This window comes from Diplotaxodon limnothrissa, linkage group LG3, assembly GCF_057381915.1.
Source record: "Diplotaxodon limnothrissa isolate DT_005_m linkage group LG3, D_limnothrissa_male_GT1.1, whole genome shotgun sequence".
In the NCBI taxonomy this organism is placed as follows: Eukaryota; Metazoa; Chordata; class Actinopteri; order Cichliformes; family Cichlidae; genus Diplotaxodon; species Diplotaxodon limnothrissa.
In genome coordinates this window covers 10,696,443-10,712,544 of record NC_140598.1, presented here as the reverse complement: position 1 = coordinate 10,712,544, position 16,102 = coordinate 10,696,443, and the positions used below count along the sequence as shown (strand labels likewise).

The 16,102-nt window shown below is 38.9% G+C and overlaps 1 protein-coding gene and 2 non-coding genes across 3 annotated transcripts in view; 2 read left to right on the top strand and 1 right to left on the bottom strand.

The window, feature by feature from the left end:
- LOC146634429 (protein NLRC3-like) overlaps positions 1 to 16,102 on the bottom strand; it is a 219,527-nt gene that overhangs the window by 49,523 nt on the left and 153,902 nt on the right. The gene's annotated exons all lie outside the window — the stretch shown is intronic.
- Positions 10,619 to 10,692, top strand: trnai-aau (transfer RNA isoleucine (anticodon AAU)). The gene has a single exon. It is a non-coding gene; the product is annotated as a tRNA-Ile (tRNA).
- Positions 11,615 to 11,687, top strand: trnar-ucg (transfer RNA arginine (anticodon UCG)). The gene has a single exon. It is a non-coding gene; the product is annotated as a tRNA-Arg (tRNA).

Sequence of the window (16,102 nt, the reverse complement as noted above, 5' to 3'; positions counted from 1 at the left end):
TTTCGCCGACCAATCAGCGGGTTGCCGATCAATGTTTCTACTATCGATGCGTAGCCCCTTTTACGACACCCAGTGATGTCACATTACTGCGTCCAGCTGTACTAATCGTCAACAGCAGGTGTGTTCGGGGAACCGGATTAGCGAGCTCACGGTTAGCGCGATGGTTTGGTCTTGGATGTGTCATTTGATCTTGGATGTAGTAAGCGACGTACGAAGAACGGGCCCCAGTTAACTAAATGGACACAAGTTTGTTAGTCTGTATTCACTGAGAAAAAACAAGCGAATGTGACTGGGCACACACTGAAAAAAAGCTAATGCACATAATATTGTCTCGCAGCTTAAGCTAGCATTATCATTAGTTAACTTAAGGAATGACTTGTTTTTTACATTATGTTGCACAACAGCAATTCATGAGAAAAACTTCCCCATCTAATGGATGTTCTCTTCGTGTCCTCTTAAACATGTAGTTTTCAGTTTACCTCTACAAAGTAAAGCTCAGCACCAAACGTAAACGAAGCGAAGACAAAAAATGGCGGACCGCCACAGTGAATTTTCCCTCGCAGAACACACCCGGGGGGGGAGTTTCAACAGAAAGCATAACTATTTTCTGTTATTTTGATATGACTGGTTTTAAAAGACTGAACATCCTTCTAAAACAAGTGAAAGGCGTGAGACTTAATTATGTTTATGTTCCGTTATTTGAGGTTATGGATGTTCCTACCACTTAACATTTACCTGATACTACAGTTTAGACCAAAAATATAAATGATTCATGTTGGATATATTTACTGTATTTTTACTAATTTAACAACCTCATCATTGCATTAGTCGCTTTATGCTATAGCATTACGCTTACATTAGCTTGAAGCTCAAGGTCGTCATTTTATTTAATTTCTTTTTCTGGGCTTACAAACAGGACACACAACATTTAGATAACCGTTACACTGAATCTTGGGTCTGTGTTGAGTCTTCCAGCTGCTGACTACAGAAGCTAGATTGACCTTTCAGCATGTTTATAGCGGCTGTGGCTATGTGCTGGTAATGTTACCATGTGTGAGCAGTCACATTGGCAGCAGACACGTTTCAACAAACTAGTCATATCCCAGCCCTACATTAGCTTGTTTAATGGTTAAGACACTGCAGGTACCACCACTTACTACAGACACCGATGCAAGTTTGTAATAGTCTGTTAATTTAGACTGAAAGAATATACAAACAATATTAACTCACATTATATATGTTAATTACTAATTTGCTTATCGCATAATTTCGGTTACCATTAGCTAACTGGAGCCTTACATTAGCCTTTCATGGTTTTCAATAAACAGCCCACATACCTGTAAAATAACAACACCCCAGTAAAAGTCCACATGTATAAAGGGTCTACACTCTTTCTCACTGGTGTATTAGCTTTAAAATCTTATTTACCTTCAAGTGTAAAACTCCAGATGGTAGTAGATTTTCCAAAGCGAGAGACAAAAATGGCGGACAGTGCAGCCGATTTTTCCTTTCCAGGGGGCGGAGCTTGAGGATAAAACACGACTAACTTGTTTCTTTTCAACATGATTTGTTCTAAAAGAATGAATATTCTTAAAGAATATGTGAAAATTAAAAGACAAAAATATGTTTAGATGTGAAATTTAAATTAGTCATGCTGGATATATGAAGTAATTCTATGCAAATTCAACAACCACCCTATTGCATTTTTTTCAGTGTGCTTAACTTTTGAGAATAAAAGTAAATCTTTCTTTAAAAGAACTCTGTCCTGCTTAATTTAAAATTATATAAATTAATAGAAAACAATAGAAAGAAAAATATTCTTGTAACAGTGCACATTTAGTGCATTTAGTGCAATTGGCTTCAGTAGAGGCATTATTTCAGCTTTTGCTCCCATTTGTAAACCCGCTTGAGTACGCATCTTAACTCATCATCATTATTCATCTATGTATTACTTTTATGTATTAGTGATCTATTTGTTGTAATCATCTATCCTTGCAGTTGTCTATTACACAAAATAAATTATATTATCACACTTCTGGCCACATAGCGCTGATATTCACTGCACATGCCCATATTAACCTTAACCAGAGGGTTTAAAAAACAAACCAGTGTTTACATACCATATCTGCTTCTGCCGTGGCCTGGTGGACAAGAAATTGGTTAAGGGTTCCCCGAGCTTTCACACCCCTCATGTTCTTCATGTGCCCACCACTAGAAGCATGCCTATGGAAAAAGTGCGCCGGCACACAGTGCAGTGCGCTTTATAGGTGTTATGGTGACCTTTTCCAGCCAGGTGTTTCCCTTTTCCCATTCCTCCTGTACTTTTGCAGCCTTTTTTTCTTTCTCTGAGGGGAACAAACATTTCTCGCTCGTCAGGGTGTCACCGCAGCCGCTCACACTGCTCACGCGCAAACACGTAAACGTCGGTGAAAAAGACGGAGCAGCACGGCTGTGCAGCGTGTGATCTGGACACAAGCGATGGAGACACAACTTGTAGAACTTTGGAAAGCTCATCCGAGCCTTTTCGATGTGGCATCACAAAATGATCACGACCACAACAACCGTGAAAATAGTTGGATTTACACTGCTGCTCAATTTACACTGCCTGATCAATGTTTTTCATTAGCAATTTAGCAAAGTTGATGGTGGTGGTGTGTCTGTGTGAGTGAAAGAAAGAAGGAGAGCGAGCGACAGATTTTCTGTTATAAGCTTCATTTTATGGAGGCACAGTGTGAGCACTCGGGTCGCATCAGAGCATCGGGCGATATAGTGTGAGACCTGCATCGTGACCTACGAACTTATAACCCCTGCGAGCCAATCGTGCAGTTTGAAAATTGCAGTGTCTGCCCAGCTTTAGGTGTACTGTCGTCCGAGACTTGCACCGCAGTGTCGGCGTTTGTTTCCCCGTTGGCCAGGGCTGGACTGGGACAAAAACTCAGCCCGGGCATTTTGACTAGAGACCGGCCCCCCAGGTATTAAAGCCATAAAGCCTTTGAATGAAAACAAACGCTGTTGTGACAGTGATGTACAGTCTTGTTGGTATATGTATGATTTCTATACATTTTACATCAGATAAAAACTTTGGTTGTAAGATTCAGATAATTATTTGTTAAAAGCGAGACATTTTAAATGAGAATAAGAAAGAAAAGTGTTTCTTTTTGCCCCCCTCTCCCTGTTAATGCCCTACCTGCCCCCCTGGCAACACTTTGCTAGACCCGCCCCTGCACAGTTACCAGCTGTCAGCTACATAGAAAAGGATCCTGGCTTAATTTGTCTCTCAGAAACAGTTCATAACTTCCCTTCAACTCATTCATGTCACCTGAAAGGTAAACCTGTTTCTCCATCACCTGTTCAGCTCTGATGATCCAGTAAGGACATCTCCTGGTTTCATCTTCATGTTTCCCTCTCACCACATATCCAAACTGATATTATGACCAGCAGCTTTTACAGCTGTGGCTCAGCATGAACGTTTGTTTTGGTTTTTTTCTGCCCATGCCTGTGATGCCGCCCCCACCACGCTTTAATCATGGACTGTATTTTAGGTGTTGCATTTCTTCTTGTTAATTGCGTAGAATGATGCACAGAGTGAACCTCAGCCAAGACCAGTGCGCTGGAAAAAACGTGACAGACAGGGAGATTTTATTCCTCAAAGACCATCATCCAGTCGAAGTACTAGTTGCCATGTGGTCAGTATTCACACAACCATTGATTTTATCTCACAACTTGTTTTCACCAAAGAATTTCAGTAAGTAAATATTCTTCGATCTCTTTTCCCCCCAGTGTCTGCAGATCAGCATCAATGTCCACGTGAAGAACCTAGTTATGTTGCCAGTGTCAACCCAACAAAAGGTACTTTACCTTCTTTTATATGTTGTGATTCCTTTTTTAAAGTTTGCTTTTATATTTGTTGTTATAGTTGAGTTAGGCAGGGCTTTTGTGCAGTCCTAAGAAACATACTGCCTAGAGTGTTTTTCACTTTGTGGAAGAGTTTCTTTATTATTTTCTGTTAGTGTGTGGAACTGAGGTGCTTCGTCAGGAGCTCCTTCAGTTGTTGGAGGATGGAGAAGAGGACGCAGCCATGACTTGTGAGACGTCGTCTGAGGCAGCTGCTACTCACTGGGAGATCAGAAACATGGTGTCCTTGCAAAAGTGGAAAGAGGCCAGGCCTTGTCTTATAGACAATATGTTAGCTACTCTGGATCCACAGTCACACCGTGTGTGTCAGTGTGGTAAACAAGTAGTTGTGAGGTGTCTGGACTGCCTGTCTCTTCCATTCCTTTGTGCTGACTGTGATATTGCAGTTCACACACGCTTTGTCCTGCACAGCAGAGAGGCAGTAACAGGAGGGTTTTTGAAGCCTTCATCAGAGTTTCACAGGCCAATAGGTACGGTTTTTAAGTCCTATGCATTTCTTGCTATGTACTATGAGTGTGTGCTGTTATTGTATATTTATTGTGTATCAGTTCATTTCTAATTCTTTTTGTATATATTGTGTGTTTTAATGTTAGTTCGGCTGTTGCCTGTGCAAAGGCCAGACTGTGTGTGACTGCCCAGCAGGTAACGTTGAGGTTTCACCCGGTGCAATTGTGGCTCTTGTAACCATAAATGGTAAGTTGCTCTTTTGTCACACACTACATACACAATAGATGTGTTTGCAGGTTTTAGTGCAAATTGTACATTGCTACATTGTTTTGAATTACCCTCGGCCCGCAGTATATGTGGGCACCTGTCAAAGGTCATTTGGATTTACCAGACCGCTTTGAAAACAACATGAAATCTAGTCTAATCTAATCTTATGATGACTGTCCTTGAATATTCTGTTGTTTGTCCTCTACTTAAAAGACTGGCCGAATATCAGCTGATGCCTTCAGCAAAAGTTTCTTGGAGTGGAGTGCTGTAAAGTGTGAAGTGGACAGGATGTGCAAGGAGCCATGCTTTAGCTGCCCTGCCTGCACTCCAGACATGCTCGCCGTGTCAGTTGATGGAAACCGCAAGCTTTATCGCTTTCAATCAAATGCAAGGTACGTTATGCATTGTGTACATAAATCAAATATGGATTTGTACAAAAATTGTATTTTGATGTTTCTTTTCAAACAACTGTCACTGTGTTCGTTCAGCACTTCAGAGCAGGGGAACTTTGAAGGTGTCTTCATTGAAGAAAATGAGGAAGTTGCTGAGTTTGTGAAATACATCCAGAGACACACAAATGATGTAAGATACACATATATATCAGTGCTGTCAGCGTTAATCTTGTTAAAATGACGTTAACGCCATAACCATATACTCATACGTGTGTGTGTGTGGATACATATTTGGATGGGTGGATATTTATTTTGTTTTTCTCTTGGTGTTGTCGTAATACTATTTACTTGACTTTATCTTAATGCATACTTCATTTTGTCACCATGTGTATTTAACAAAAAAAATGATGCAGTGATAAGTGGAACAAAATTCTTTCTTTCAGATTCAAATGATTCATGTTATGCAACAAATAATGTTTAACACATTAATTTTGAGGAAGCATTTTCACTATCACTCGCAGCTCAATTCACTTTGATTTCCTTTTGTTTCCAGATTCAGATCAATCATGGGAGTGGCTCTTCAGTTTGGTTTCTGTAGCTTACTGACCTGTTCAAATGTGTTAAGGCTTAATAAAGCCAAAGTTCTTACAGGCTACCAGCCAGTGGCAGTCAATAGTAACATTTTATCAGACCCAAAAGTGCAACAAGTAATGCTGTAAAAACAAAAATTAGTAACTTTTAAACTTTTCTTTGCATCTCACTCAAAAATAAAGACCTGCCTTACTACAAACAAAAGCTTGTCAGTCCAACAAACCCCACCCTGTAGTTGCTGTGATGCGTGTTTTCAAGCTATATAACACAGACTATTTGTTTTTCCCTGAGTAAACCAGCAGATGATAGTAACGTGCACATGAGCCTGGTTGTGAGTGTTGTACTTGTCTGAGCAACGCCCAGTAGAAACTGACTGTTAGTCAAACCTGAGTAATTATACAAGTTTGAACTGGTCTAGTTCACTGTGGTTATTTTCCGTGTGAAACTCAAGTGTATTGATTCACTTCCACACACACTTTAATTTGTAGTTCAAATGCATTCTTTGCCTTTGAACATTAAATCTGTTGCAATAATTTGTACAGAGCTGCATGAGATATCAAGACTGTAACAGTTCTCCAAAACCACATTCAAGTTAACGCCTCCATTATTGGGCCACAGTTTGTGTTGATACCTGAATTTTTATTTAGAGAGAAAAAAAAACAAAAAAACAACTTTTTACCTCAGGCCTGATCAGCTGATTATGACTACATAATGAACAAAACTCAAATCCATTATTGTAAAATGTTTCCAGTTTACTCTTCATGTGAACAACCTGCAAAGATCACAGCTTTCATTAGACCAACATGCCTCAGTGACTCATTAACAGCTTCAACTATCACAATACAAGAAGATGGAACCATGACATGATACTGGAAATGTTTCCGTTTCAGAGTAATTGAAAACCAAGATGCACCCCATGTGAACTGTTGTATTCAAGGATTCATTCAATATATTTTTTACTCAACCAAAATTTCTGTGTTTCTTGAAATTGGCAATAAATGCCATTGAAGCTGGCATTTATTTTCTGTTGAGAAGTTGTTCTCTTGTGTGTTTTCCTGAAATTTGGATTTTGGCTTTTGACTTCTCTGGATTTTTGGGTTAGCTTTTTAATCCTTTCTGCCTGTGAGTTCACATTTTGGTTCTCATATACCCACAGCTACGAGGAGTAAAAACTTTAGGACTCTAGTGGAACATTCTAAAGTGCAGATTTAAGAGTGGATATTTTTTTTACAGGTTTTATTGATTATTTGTAAAAAAAAAAAAAAAAAAAGACTAAAGTAAAAAAAAGACTTGTCTTTAATAAGTCCCTTAAACCTTTAATGGAGTTAGATTGGTTTTAGGGTTTTTTTATCTTTTTTTTTTTTTAATTAACCACACTAAGAAGTGTGGAAATGATTTAAATGTGTCGTTGTGCAGTTAAAGCTGTTTATGTGACACCCTGACCTCCTGTGGAGCAGCTCTGAAAGAAATAGTCAATCGGCAGAGGACACATCGACAGTTTAGTCCATTCACAGAAGAAAAGACCAGAGAAAGGCCTGGACTTCCACAGAAGACACGTGTGGATGATCCAGATCCTATCACGGTAAAAAAAAGCCTTCATCACAACATCAGCCAAGTGAGGAAGACTCTCAAGGAGGGAGACCATCATTACCCAAGTCTTCCATTAAGAGAGTTCATTGTAAATCCAGTGTTTGTAACTGTCTCTAAAGCCAAACACCAAAACAGACCACATAAAAGTAAAAATTAATACAAGCTCAATTTATCTATTCTGTTGGTTATGATTAACAGAGCAAACAGTGGATCATGACAGATACATTTTTCTGTTTCAGTAATTCTTGTTTACCTGCTGTTGTCATACACTTTCTTATGAAAAAGAGTCAATATACTTTGTTTTTTTAAAACTAAGAAAAAAGGGGGTTGTGTTTGTACAATATCTAAATGTATGTGTTTTTTCTAAATTGTGCTAAATTTGCCCACTGAAATTTGCCCATTTTGTACTGAAATCCAGCGACTGAATACCTTCTGTAACATCGCCACTTTGAATAAAATTATGTTTGTTTTTAGGCAGCAGTTCATTTTTTGGTAATTCATAAATGTGTGTAAATATGATGTTAAGACGACTGTGTATTTATCTTTCAATTTTCTGAGTGATTGACAGACTGATTTATGATATGTTAACATGATAAATTTTGTCAGTCTAATCCCATCAGGATAACAAATATTTACTTCCTGTTGTAGAAAATCCATTAGTTTGTGAAGCAGTGTTTTGAATCAGATACTTAATATCAAATGTCATCTGTTCATCAAACTATTTGATTCCAGCCACACTAGAATTTCACGTGTCAAATCACAAAAAAGTGATCTATAATATAATAAATATATAAGTTTATGGTAAAAAGAAGAGAGACTTACAGGTTGTTCAAACAGAGCAGAAGCTGAAGAATCTCTACTATACACCCAAGGTTTGTCACTGTGTTCTTGTCTCAACTTGTGTTGTCTGGCTCCAAATGTTCATCAGCTTTGCTTGTTTTTCTTGTTTGTATTTTTTTTCTCCACCCATTTGATTAAGGGTGCATTGGGAATATAAAATACCATAAAGGCACAAATAAGTCACATAAAAAACAAACAAACAAAAAACAGCACAGAGTGATAAAAAAGTTTACATTTATTTTTTATATCTCTCTTTGAATGTGTTGGTGTGAGATTCTATCCAGAAAGAAGAAAACAGGAAACTGAGAATAATACACAAATTATTTCATTTAAAAATAGTTTTAAATATTCTTGTTACTGCAGTCAGTAGGTTTTAATTTGTTTAGAATAAATTCATAATTATTCTATAGATGTCACATTGACTCCAGAAAAAAATAAAATAATATAAATATATATAATATAAAAACATAATATAAAAATTAAATTAAATAATAAATAATAAATAAATGCTTCAAAGTGTTAAAAGGGCACGAAAGAGAGCATGTGAGCACAAAGGCATGACCATGGCAGTCAAGAAAAAAAAGGTTAACCGTTGTATTTCAAACCAACCCATTCTTTCTACATCTCAACCCCATTAAATGATCTTGCTGTTTGCTCTCATTTACATGTCGTCTCAGGCCTAAATGTTTGCTTATTCCAGTATCATTCCATAGATGTTTTCTAATCTAATCGAGGATGTATTCCCTGCTAGTAAAATTAATAATGTAGTTAACAAGTAGAAAAAAAAAATATGTGAGTGCCCTGTGTGAGAAAACAATTTGGTTTATTCTGCTGATACCCCTCCATTATCCAAGTGTGTGCTTTTTTAATGTCTTAAAAGTGAAAAACCTCAATTTCAATTCCATGAATACAAACTTTGTGTCGTGGATTATGAATCTATAGATTAAAGGTCATGATTACTTCACAGCCTGGCTTGAGACAGAGTTGTGAGACTGTCAGTCTACATTGTCTCTGCAGAAAATGACCCTATGAAACAAACTACAGCTGATTATTTTACACACACCAGACTGGATTTATTTAACCTCCCAGCTTCAGGACACATTTGATCATTTTAAACCAAAATATCAATCATCATATGTTAAAAATGGCATTAAAATCAGCTGACTACACTTCCTGCAGGTGAAGAAATAAAGTAGAATTTTATTACAGCTATAAATTTTGTGAACAGCAATGTTAACATTACTTTTATTTTTGTTACACAGAACTATAAAAACAAGAACTTGTGAGCTGCAGCCACATAAGTCTAATTTCCCCCTGTGGAAACCTGCAGATAATGTGCACTCCATGTCAGTGTTTTTTATCATGGTTTGCAATCCATACCGGGTGCTCTGCCATGGTGATGTGTCCTCATGTTCCACACACACTTTAGTATGCAGTGTGTGTTTCCTCTTTGCCTTTGAACATTAATATATTATTAAAGAATATTTCTTTAGTGGGAAGAAGGAACAAAAGACAGGGAAACAGTGCAGCTGCTCAACATCTGGAAGCCCCCCCCTACACAACCAGAACTTTGTTTTTGTTGTTTGTGCAACAAGGATTTCTGCTTCTTTGAGGAGCACAATGCAGCTGGAATTTAGGAGTTACCCTCCTGAGCTGAAAATTTACATTTACATTTGCAATGATTGATTACACAGCAGTGGGGAGTAGATGTCATCACAGTAGATGTCTTTCTGAAAGTGCTGTAACTAAGTTTAAGAATATAATGCACCCACTGTTATCATCTTCAATGCCCTGTACCAACATAGAGCAGAGCAGCTATCTAAACGCTACCCCAACAGAGGTCGATTATCTTGTTAATAATTTTACCTCCTCACTACGTACGACTCTGGATACTGTAGCTCCTGTGAAAACTAAGGCCTCAAATCAGAAGTACCTGACTCCGTGGTATAATTCTGAAACACGTACCCTAAAGCAGATGACTCGTAAGCTGGAGAGGAAAATTTAGAGGATCATCATTTAGCCTGGAGAAATAGTTTGCTGCTTTATAAGAAAGCCCTCCGCAAAGCCAGAACATCTTACTATTCATCACTGATTGAAGAAAATAAGAACAACCCCAGGTTTCTCTTCAGCACTGTAGCCAGGCTGACAAAAAGTCAGAGCTCTTTTGAGCCAACCATCCCTTTAACGTTAACTAGTAATGACTTCATGAACTTCTTCACAAATAAAATTTTTATCATTAGAGAAAAAATTACCAATAATCATCCCACAGATGCAATATTATCTACAGTTACTCTTAGTACCATTGATGTTAAGTTAGACTCTTTTTCTCTAATTGATCTTTCTGAGTTAACTTCAATAATTACTTCCTCACTTCACTGTTAATTCCTCCATCAACGGTTAGCTGAGCTGGTCAGAGCGTGGTGCTAATAATGCCAAAGTCATGGGTTCAAGTTTTTTTCCCACTATGTTGAAGTAATTTCTTGTAAACACACATTTCTCTTGTGTTCTTAACAGTTCTTCCACCCTCTTTTTTGGTATATTAGTCAACAAAAGGATCAGTTTGCACAGAAGTTGTAGGCCGGTTAGCTCAGCTGGTCAGAGTGTGGTGCTAATAACGCCAAGGTCATGGGTTCAATCCCCATACTGGCCATTCCAGCAGCCATCCAAGGTGCTGTCTGGTGATAGATTGTGGATTTTATTTGGTGGGATCCAAGAAAAAACCTCTGCCAACTTCCAGGTGAGTGATGTACGCAACTACAAATGACAGCAAACCACAAAATTCACTGACACATGACACGCTAATGAATACATTACATGCTTAGCTACAATCTCCAAATCACTTTTCCAGCTACTTTCTGGATAAATCACTCATTTCCAAAGTCTGACACAGCACACTGCATCAAAAACTGCTGCTTTATATCCTCACCTATCGACCCTAACAGTAGAAGACGCACACCATGTATTGTTTTGTGGCAAATTTCGTCTTAAAGCATTTTTTGTAAGTCAACAGAAGAGTTTTTTTTCCCACTATGTTGAAGTAATTTCTTGTAAACACACATTTCTCTTGTGTTCTTAACAGTTCTTCCACCCTCTTTTTTGGTATATTAGACAAAAAAAGGTGTCGGTTTAGGCACAAGTTGTGGGCCGGTTAGCTCAGCTGGTCAGAGCGTGGTGCTAATAACGCCAAAGTCATGGGTTCAATCCCCATACTGGCCATTCCAGTATGGAAGGTGCTGTCTCATGGTAGACTGTGTTTTTGTTTGGTGGGATCCAAGAAAAAAACTTCTGCCAACTTCCAGGTGACAGATCGGGCCACGTAAGCTTTATGACGTCCATTGGCAGTTGATACTCTGGCTTAGTGGGTGGATCCACTGTGCATGTGGCAGGTAGGACTACGTTTTTAAGAGCGTGATACATGGGAGAAATTCTGAGGCATGCACTTATTTCAAGCAACAATCAATTATTTCAAGCAAGAATCAAGCAATATCCACCAGCCACGTGACCAACCCAACACCAGCAGTTGGCTCAAGCAGACTCCAACGAACGTTCGTGAAAAGTGGGAGCTTCTGCCAGACCACGTGGCCTAACGGACAAGGCGTCTGACTTCGGATCAGAAGATTGAGGGTTCGAGTCCCTTCGTGGTTGGTTGTGAGTCCTTGAGGAGCAGGCATGCGTTCGCAGCATGCCAACCTCGGCTCCTTTGTGTCATCCAAAATTGCTACGCTGTTGTCAACTTCATGTCCTTCAACAGAGACTCTACGAGGCTCGAATGGCCAGGTTGGGGACTGAAGCCATGAACTTGGCCTTATCAGTGCCAGGCTCCAGTAGTCTTGGCTTAGAAGCAACCATAGAAAGTCAATAACATGCCATGACTTCAAGCGACATGGGTGAAAAATTTACGACTTGGAAGCAGGCTGTTGGTGGAACTCCACCTGCATAGGTGGCTTCTGATCAGTAGGAGCTTCCAAGAGTTGGCTTTCATTGGTACAGCTTGAAGTAATTTCTTGTAAACACACATTTCTCTTGTGTTCTTAACAGTTCTTCCACCCTCTTTTTTGGTATATTAGTCAAAAAAAAAAATCAGTTTGCACACAAGTTGTAGGCCGGTTAGCTCAGCTAGTTAGAGCATGGTGCTAATAACGCCAAGGTCATGGGTTCAATCCCCATACTGGCCATTCCAGCAGCCATCCAAGGTGCTGTCTGGTGATAGATTGTGGATTTTATTTGGTGGGATCCAAGAAAAAACCTCTGCCAACTTCCAGGTGAGTGATGTACGCAACTACAAATGACAGCAAACCACAAAATTCACTGACACATGACACGCTAATGAATACATTACATGTGTGGAGCAGGGAAATTATTTTACTGCTATTGTTAAATAATTGTCATCATTACCATTGCATTAATAATAAAATCTGGAGTTTATATTGCATTCAGGGGTTAAACAGTGGCTCCTTCAGAAAGACTGAGCTGCAGGCTGACAGGAAGTTGTATGCAGAAGTGAAAGCAGATAGTTATTTTGAGCCGCAGGCTAAGACGAGGCTTTAACAATGTAACAGATAGCTTTAAGAAGGCCTTAAGCAGTTATGACTATTTTATACACAATGCATATCTGTGCTTATTAAAGAGTTGGAGCTCGGTCAATTAATTGGGGGTCGGAAGCTTTGTTCGGCGCGATGTTCGGACAATCTATTGTGCAAGTGACTTGGAGCCATAGAAGGAATTGCAATACATGCTTACAAAACACTTATATATCAGATCATTTTATATTAAGGTTTTAGTAGAGGTTCTTGGTTAAAACATTTATTTAGTAGAAGACATACACATAGTCTCAGTGAGCTTCTGGTCTGGTAAAAGGTCAGAAGTGCAACAGGTGAATTGAGAAAGAGCATTTGAGGACGAGACACAGACAGTAGGTGAAGAGGTGACACAAAGAGCATGTGAGGTCGTGACACACACACATAGAGTTAAATTTATTTAGAGGAACCGTCCTTGTTGTCTCGGCAAGAAAGAGGAACAATTCATTTTAAGATAAGAACGGAAAGTACCAAGCCATGAAAATAGAAGATGATTTTCTGGGTGAAAAGTCATGATGATGTTGATCTGATCTATGTATAAAATGTACCGGTGACGCATGAAGGGGCGTCAGTAAATAAACCCTGATGCTATAAAATATCTGTTCATGCTTTGATTAAGTCGAAGACTACTTCCTGTCTGCGTACAGAGTTGTCTTCCCACACGTGTGTTCATTAAAATCATCGTTTGACTTCACCCGGCCGGATCGGTGTACTTATTCTTCGATCACCTCTTGTACCCTTCCTCAATATTGAATCTTAACATTTGGGGGCTTCGTCCGGTGGTTGAGGAGGGAGGATTGGAGGTGTAGATGGAGAAATTTGGTCTTAGGTGGTCTGACGGGCAGACATGAATTCCAGTGGTCGAAGTGAGTGGGCATAAGCCGGCTTATCCAAAAGGTAAGGCACTACCTGTTGAATTATTTCCAAAGTGTGCCAAATTGGACATGATAAAATTTAAGTCTACTCACTGAAGTTACTGGTGGATGTCTGTTTTGATTTTGATGAAAATTTCATGAGTTGAAGCAGTTAGAGTTCTGCTAAGAAGAAATGAAAGCAGTTAAGAGTCTGATAAGAAAAGTTTAAATACTGGGTTGAAGTCCCAAAGAAATTGAGTTAGAGTCTCAAGTAGTTTGGTAGGGAATTGGTTATTGTGTTGGTTAGAGTCCAAATTTGGTTATAAGAGTGGACCTGAGCGGTCATTTTGTGAGTTGGAGTCTCCATTTGACCACTAGGTTGCACCTGCCTCAGTTATACACTTGTTTTGGGTGTTGATTGTTGTTTCAAAGTATTATAAATTATTCTAGAACGGCAGTTCGAGTCTGCTAGGAAGCGCAGAGCCCGGAGGTTACGCTCCCTCCTTGTCGTGGACGCGCGACATTGACCTCTCGGCGAAGAGGGATAGTTCAGTGTGGCTTAACTGTGGGGTACAGGGCATCCTGGAATTAAGCTAGGAGTTAGAGTCTCCTTACCGTTTGGAACGGTACCTGCGCTTTTTTGGGCAGCAAAGGTTGGACCTTGGGTGTTGGACACTTTTAAATTGAGCTAGGGATTTTAGAAATGAGGCCAGAAACAGTTAAAGTCTTGATACTGGTTAATTGGTCGCAAAAAACTCAGGGAGTTTATCCGCTGGGCGGTTATTTTAAATTTGTCTAAATTGTGTAGGCGCTAAAGCTGACAGATCTGACAGTGGTTGTAAATATAAGACGTCTTTGTAATATAAAAAGATCTGTGTGAAAGGAGTCTGAGGCAATGCTGCTGCTATTTTTAGACGGTGTGTGTGTGAGTGAAAATGCAAATGAGTAAGCAGTGAACTGTTTAAGCCACAGTTGGTTTTACAAATACTGCTGCAAACATTGTTGAGTGTGTGTTTCAAATGCCATTTATGTTTATTAGAGGACTATAAATAAAGTTTTGAGTTGCCGTAGTGGATGTATAGTAATTGACTGAAGTTGGATGTAGATATATAAATATATTGAGTGCACTGTATATACTTAAGACTAACACATCACTTTCAGTAGTAACTTTTCTCCAGCATTAGTTGCTGGTGGGTTTTATTTTTTCAATTTCTTGTGTGTGCGGTGAGAATTAATGGAGGTTTCAATTTTTTGTTTGTTTGTTTTTGACTTGCTCTTTTTGATTATGACAAGCATGTCTAAAATACTCTTAGGAAAGTGTGTTGAGTTATATTCCTCAACTCTGGTCACACTTTAAGTGTGTGAATGCGGTGACTAGAAGGTTTGGAATGAGGAATAAAGGTGTGAGAGGTATTTCTTTGGTGATGTAAAGTAGGAGGTTTTAAAGTTTGAAAGTGTTTTTAATTTAAGAGAGGCATGAGTGATGTTATAAGAGTTTGAGTTTCTTTTTCTTTCAGTTTAAAACACATAAGTACATACACTTGGTACACCTGTTTACTCTTTGACTTTATTAAAACAGATGGTGTATTTGAGTTTGAATTTCAGTAATTGTATGTTGATATGGTAATTTAGTTTTATGTTAGGTGAAGGAGATGTCCATCTCTGGGTCTTGCAGGATTGAAAGTGAAAGTTGAAGGTTGTGATGTGAATGCTGTGAGTACTCGATTTGAATGATTCTGTGTGAGGTGTACAAAATACTAAATAATAATAACACTATGAAAGTTGATAGTAGAGTGAGTGCAAGGTGATGTGTGAACAGAGGAAGTCTGAGAGAGAAGTGTGTGCGTAGGCAAAATGCAGAGTGTGTGCGTGAAATAAGGGAGTATTGTTTTTACATCAAGGTTTAGTAGAACTAAAGTAGAACGTCACAAACAAACAAAAGAAGGTAAAATGAAGAGAGAAAATAACTGACAATTACATTAATGAATAGAAAACACACATACACAAAGTGCCATAGGTGAAATTATTCTAGGAAGGAGTCAGAAGTGAGATAGTTTAATATAAGATGCAATGAAGGAAGCAGCTTACATTCCTTTAATTCCCAGAGCCAGTGTGTTCCCTCCCCTGCCCACTTGGGCCCCGTATCAGGCGAGTATGGAAGGCTGGATAGCCCATGACGGGTAAGATCCCACCTCGAAACCCTGGGACAACCTAAGGCAGGCACAGTCACGATTACTCGGCTTCAGTAAGAAGACGGGACCTGACGGGTAAGGCCGCTGGGCTGAGGCAGAGGGGGTAAGTGGCAAGTGGAGCCCTACCTTCTGGCTGAGGACAAGGAATGCTGCTATTTAAGGTAGGAAATCAGAATTTGGGTTAGTAAATTTGGGGAGGAGAAAATTGACTGTTTAAAGGCAAAATTATGAAGGAGTCTGACACACTGCAAAAGCACCATATGCAAATTCACATACACAAACAGAAAATGCATTAACCTTATAAAGACAAGACAAGCTCATGGAGTTTAATGCATAGACACTGATTAAACCTGGCTAAGAACACAAACATATGCAATGAAGAACAGCTTGCTATTTTGTATGAATGATACAATGGTGTGAATGTTTAATAAAATACA